The sequence below is a fragment of the Nasonia vitripennis genome (assembly GCF_009193385.2).
Source record: "Nasonia vitripennis strain AsymCx chromosome 2 unlocalized genomic scaffold, Nvit_psr_1.1 chr2_random0006, whole genome shotgun sequence".
Taxonomy (NCBI): Eukaryota; Metazoa; Arthropoda; class Insecta; order Hymenoptera; family Pteromalidae; genus Nasonia; species Nasonia vitripennis.
In genome coordinates, this window is record NW_022279613.1 from 729036 (window position 1) to 735161 (window position 6126).

The following is a 6126-nucleotide window of genomic DNA, read 5'->3' on the forward strand; positions in this document are numbered from 1 at the left end:
AAAACACATAATTTCGTACATACTCCACGCACACGCACACACCTACTTTCTCGCTCATTCCACCTTCACCATCGCCACACTCTCACACTATACATACTCTAAACATGCCTCAATCTATAATCTATTATCTATTGTTTTTTTCTTTTCTCACTTGTAATGCTGTAAACTTACAATCGTACAATATAATGTACGCAAAATAAATCTAATCTAATCTCTCTCTCGCTCTCTCTCTCTCTCTCTCTCTTTCTCTCTCTCTCTCTCTCTCTCTCTCTCTCTCTCTCTCTCTCTCTCTCTCTCTTGCATGCATCCAGTCGTCCCGAACACACAAATCGTGTGCCCTCGATGGCAGTGCCATCTGGTCTTTGTAATTTTCTGCATATATTTAGTGAACTGCGCGAAGGCAGTACACATAGATCTTGATGTTGTATACCAATGCGAATTTCATCGCTGTTATTGAAATTCGATACAGTATAGGGCTGATGCACATGAATCTCGTAATGCGCAACAGATTCGTCAAATATGACAGGTGACTGTACGCTTAGCACCTCTTCCATTTCGCAGAAAGCAGCAAAATATTACGCAACTAATTTTTTTCCAAGGACAACTCTTAAACCTAGACTTCTTAGAAACTATGTTTTGACGTGTTAGCGCTTTGAGCAGTCGTCGATGACTAGCTGCTCGACGGTATGGGAAGTTACTATTATAGCCTTTACCCACTTTAGTATTGTACACAATACCCATAATGCTCAGACTGATTTGATGTGTAATCTATTTGTTATGACTTCGCCACGAAAATTAACTAAATGACCGTCTTGATCGACGATGTGGAGCTGCAAGTTATTTATAGTCTTGACAGTGAATGGTAGGTAAATAATTGGCGATGGTACTTCGATAATCTTGTAGCCTGGTGAGACAGCTGGAAAGAATTCGTGTCTGGTGAGAATGGTTACTGCCAAGTCGGATTCGTAATCAGTATTTGGCGACAATACGCGACTCGTAAAACCCAATAATTTGCCGCTAGAATCTTCTGGCTGGAAATCAATCGATCGATTACACTTGATCATGCAACGAAAGGTGTTGTTATTTGGCTTGACTTTGAGGGTTATGCCTTTTGGTGTAAGCGCCTCTTTCAGACTCTAATTAATGTCTTCAATCTCGTAGCTGTCTGTAGGCAAAAGTATCACTTCTCCTCCCACATAAAACTTGTTATTGCCTGTATCGATGTTTGGTATTGAATTGAATGTCAACAAGTCCGAGAACGTAATTTTTGTTAGGTGAAAGTTCAAGCGGTGGAAAATATTGAGCTTCCAATACGGCTGAAGTTCCAGAGAGGCTCAGTGTTAGTGAATCTTCCATGACTACTCGAACTAAACTGACTGAAACCGAAGCAGAATCAACACTTATATATCATTTAAGAAGAAATTTTAGGCATAGATATCCACAGTTGTAGCTATTGTAATCTTGATAACACTCCTGATTGTATTTGACTCTGCTCACATTCGAATATTCCATAAGATCCCGAAGTGGCTGTAAATTACCAAAACTGTCAAAATACACTACATGGTTGTCTCGTTTTCGATAGGCGACCCAATGCGTGCCTGGTCCATTTTTATCATCGAGATTGACGATTGCTGATTCGCGATAGTGTGGTCCACTCGCTGGTAGTGCATTTCGCATGTAAACACCCCGAAAATATGGAATTTTTAATTGTGCGCGCGTTGCGGCAATTTGAAGATTTTTTTTCTTAAACCTTGCCCACGTTTCAAGTACATACCATAGCCCTCTTTGTAAGGTTTCAAATAGAGACCCTTACCACCGAGCGCAATAGCTTCCATTGTTTTGTTATGTCTTTGGCTTTCGACAAGTTGTCGTTTAGCGGCGCTAGCATCGTTCACTACTTTAGCGATACCAGCAGCGCCACCTGCTAATGCACCTGTTGCACTCAAACTGGCAAATATCGGAATGAGAAATGGTAGGAATCCTCCGATTTTGGATGGGACTGACAGCATACGTGGAATACGTATATTTTTCTTGCCCCCAGCCTTGTTTACAGCTTGGCGAGCAGCCTTCAGAGCGCTACGAATGATAGCGTGAGAGTTGTTGCTTGGAACAGCAGAAGTGGAAGCAGCTTTGATCACTTTAGCCAGTGAAATAGATGGTTTCTTTTTTTATTTGTCGCCGTTTAAGGCCCATTCCAAACTTAGATTTTGCTTTCATGGTGCCTGCTATGGCGAGAGCAGCTGCTTTTTCACCAACTACTGCGTCTGCCGCTCGGACTCGCTCCCAGGCTTTTGCAGCTAAAACCTTTTCTGCAGCGTTTCTTGCTTCAACGTTTCCTCGATTCTGTGAGTAGGCAATATCGTGCTCTTTGCAAGCTCTATCAAGAGTATTGATTCCAGGATCTTCAGGTGCTAGACGTTTTGCTAGTTTAGTGCCGAGGCCGCAGTACTGATATCCTGGGAGATGCAACTCGACTGGGAGCTTATTGATAAGTGCATGCACTAAACCACGACATTTGCGTCGTTGCTGCTTATGTAGGATCATGATGCATGAGAGTACAGCTCTCGACTGATCTTAAAACATTATAAACGCGCTTTTTATAGCTACAGCAATAGTCGCTCTCGAGCTGACGAAGCGTTCACATGAATTTCCAGCAACAAAAAATCAAGCTACCGGTGTCGAATTTCGATACTCTAACAGAGCAGCAAAAAATGCAAAAACGTCACGGGGAATTACTGCCTGACAATATTCGAGCAGTATTTTGTGGATCATCAAATTGTGGTAAAACCAATACACTGCTCGCTCTCATAACGCATCCCAATGGACTCGTGTTTGAGAACGTGTACATCTATTCAAAGTGGCTGAAACAGCCCAAGTACAAATTTCTCGAGCAGCTTTTGCGACCTCTACCTGGTATACAGTACTTTCACTACAGTGAACATGATACAGTTGTGTCACCTGACGACGTACTCCCTACTTCAATCACGGTTTACGATAGACTGTTTCTATCTCTGTCAATCATGCGCTCACATTCCGAAACATTTGGTGCGTGATAACCTAAATGTGCTAGTAGTTTTTCGTCAAGATGACGTAAATCTCAGACACATATACGATGATCATGTGAATCCAGATATGACATATACAAACTTCAAAGCTTTATGCTCAGCATGCTGGAAAGAGAGTAAACATGGATTCCTTTTTATCGACAAGGAGCCCATCAATGATGGACGATATAGAAAAGGTTTTGATTGCTTCGCCACAAATATATAACGTATAGCAGGTGTGAGTAGTTGCAGTAGACTGTGATTCGTCAAAGAGTCAACATGGCAGACTTTCGACGTGAAAAGGCAGTTCTTCAGCGAATTACCAAAGCTAGAGAAGCAATTAGACGCAAACATAGATTATTGAAGCAAGGTAAAGCTAGCATGGAAAAAGCTCTGGGCGAGACTTTTAAGCCCATATTAGATCCACTAGAGAAACTGGTGAGAGTGAAAGAAGAGGTTAAGCCAGATGTTAAACAAGAGTTAAAAAAAGAAAAAAGTTTCGACGATGATGTTAATGATGAAGATGATAATGAGGATGATACGCTACTGAATGAAACAGCTGATACTTCATTTGAAAGTGCTCAAGAGGATAGTCAGAACGAGAAGATTGAGAAAGACAGTAAAATAAAGAACAAGCATTTGCTATCGTTAAAAGAAAATCGTCATGAGAAAGACACGGAAATGAACAATAAGTATCTGTTAGCGTTGATGCAAAATCGCCAACGATATCTTGATCACGTGTTTGTAATTCGTCAAGAGGGTCAAATACTCAAGATTGGTGATTCGCCTATAGAAATCACCAGAAATAATATAATTGTTTTGAATAAAAAATATACAAAAACTGAAGGACTGCAAGAGCTGCTTTTTAGACTACATCCAGATGAGGCTTTGTTTAAGCCAGATGATTTGCAAAATTATAAAAATATTCTCGAAGCTAGAAACGCACACAGAAAATATTACAGTTACAACCAGCCTATACGTCAACAGAACAGTAAGAAATATAATAACATAATTCCTCCACTTTTCAAAGTGCAAAGCAAGACCGGTGGTGGGCTTCTACCAAGATATAAAGTTGCAAGAAAAAGAACTCTCATGGACTACATATACTGGGATGATCCCAACGAACTAGTTGATCATCTACGCTTGCTCATGGCAGAACGATTAGCTGGAAATAATAGTCATCTGAATTAAATCCATTCCATCGTCGAAGAGTTGCGAGAAGCTAAAATTATATATTAACCGTAGTCGCGAGCACGTTGAAGTCAGTAGCAAGATGAGCGTCGATGTGTTTGGACGTCAGTCGAATCGCTCTAAAGGTCGTCGTGGCCCCCTTGGTGTTGGCTATAAACTAACTGCCGACGGACACTTCGAAATTGGAAGCAGAAGATTATGTAACGTAGCAGAACCCCTAGAGCTTAACAATGCAGTGAATTTAGCAGTCCTTCAGCGATCAATTAATTCGGAGATACGCAGCGTTCACGAGATCACAAGTGATCTGAGACAATCGATTGATGCTGTAGAATTAGCTGTACAAATCGCAAAAGATGAGAATGCTGAAAAACTGAGAAAAATAGATTTAGCTATAAGTGAATTGTATGAGATTCTGCTTAAACATTCTCAGAATAATAATGACACATCAAAAGGCGAGACTAGTAGAGGAACTTCATAAACCAGCTCGGCGTAATTATCAGCGTCGACGGTTTATAATGCGTGGCTTGGACGAGACCTGGCAAGCTGATCTGGTGGAGACGCAGTCTTATGCACAAGAGAACAAAGGCTACAAGTACCTGCTGACGGTTATCGATGTCTTCCTAAAGTACGCTTGGGCTGTTCCTTTGAAGCAGAAAACTGGCAAGGAAGTTGCAGCAGCAATGAAGTCTATTCTGCAACAGGGTTGTGTGCCAAAGAACTTCCATACCGATCGAGGCAAAGAATTTTACAACTCCTCGTTTGAAAGCCTTATGAAACAGCTATAGCATTAATATTATGGCATTAATCTCTACTCGACATATAGCAATCTCAAAGCTTCAATCTGTGAGCGCTTCAATCGCACACTCAAGAACAAGAAGTGGATGCAATTTAGTTTACGAGGTAATTATAAATGGCTCGATATCTTACCTGATTTACTGACGGAGTACAATAACAGCAAGCACCGCACCATCGGTATGAAACCTAAAGATGTCAGCAGAGAGAATGAAACTCAAGTCCTTCAACGTTTCTCTCACCAAGAAAGCAGAAAAAAGCCAAATTTAAGGTTAGAGATAAGGTGCGAGTGAGCAAAATGAAGCAAGTATTTGAGAAGGGTTATACACCCAACTAGTCGACAGAGATTTTCACCATTAGTCAAGTTGTGCTAACGTATCCAGTGCCAACGTACAAGCTGAAGGACTATCGAGATCAACCCATCGCTGGTGGTTTTTACGAACAGGAATTGCTTAAAGCCATACTATCCAGATGTTTATCTTGTAGAGAAAGTATTGAAAAAACGAGGAAATAAGCTTTATGTAAAATGGTTAGGGTTTGATAATACGCACAATAGTTGGATAAATAAATGTTTACAAATTGTCTTTTTATTCTAACATTATATACAATTTATTCTTAATCTGTCTGCATAATCTTATAATGGCCCCAAGGTAAAGTATCAGTTTCAGCTCGTAGCAAGTACCTTTTATCATCGTGTGGGCTTAAAGCTAATTTACTTGTTTTTCACTAAATACATTATGCGTGTGAGAACGAATAATGCATTGTTCACGAGACTGCGTAGACATGTTCTGTAAACACTGTATGTAATCGTCAAAAGTTATTGAATTTTGTACTACAGCAGTTTTCACGCCTTTTACTTTTTTCACCTTGTCCTGGCCTTCCACTCGAATACTGTACATTTTACTGCGCAAACCAACAAATTCAGTCATTATGCGTCCGTTGCACTCATCTTTCATTAAGCCAACTACTTTCTTGTTTTCCAGTGGCATTCCAAAGGTATTGTTCTCCGAATACTCCGAAGTGTCAAAATGTTCAATATCCCGCTTCATAACTTCATATCTATCTATATTACGTAATTCGTATATTAAACTATCCGTGT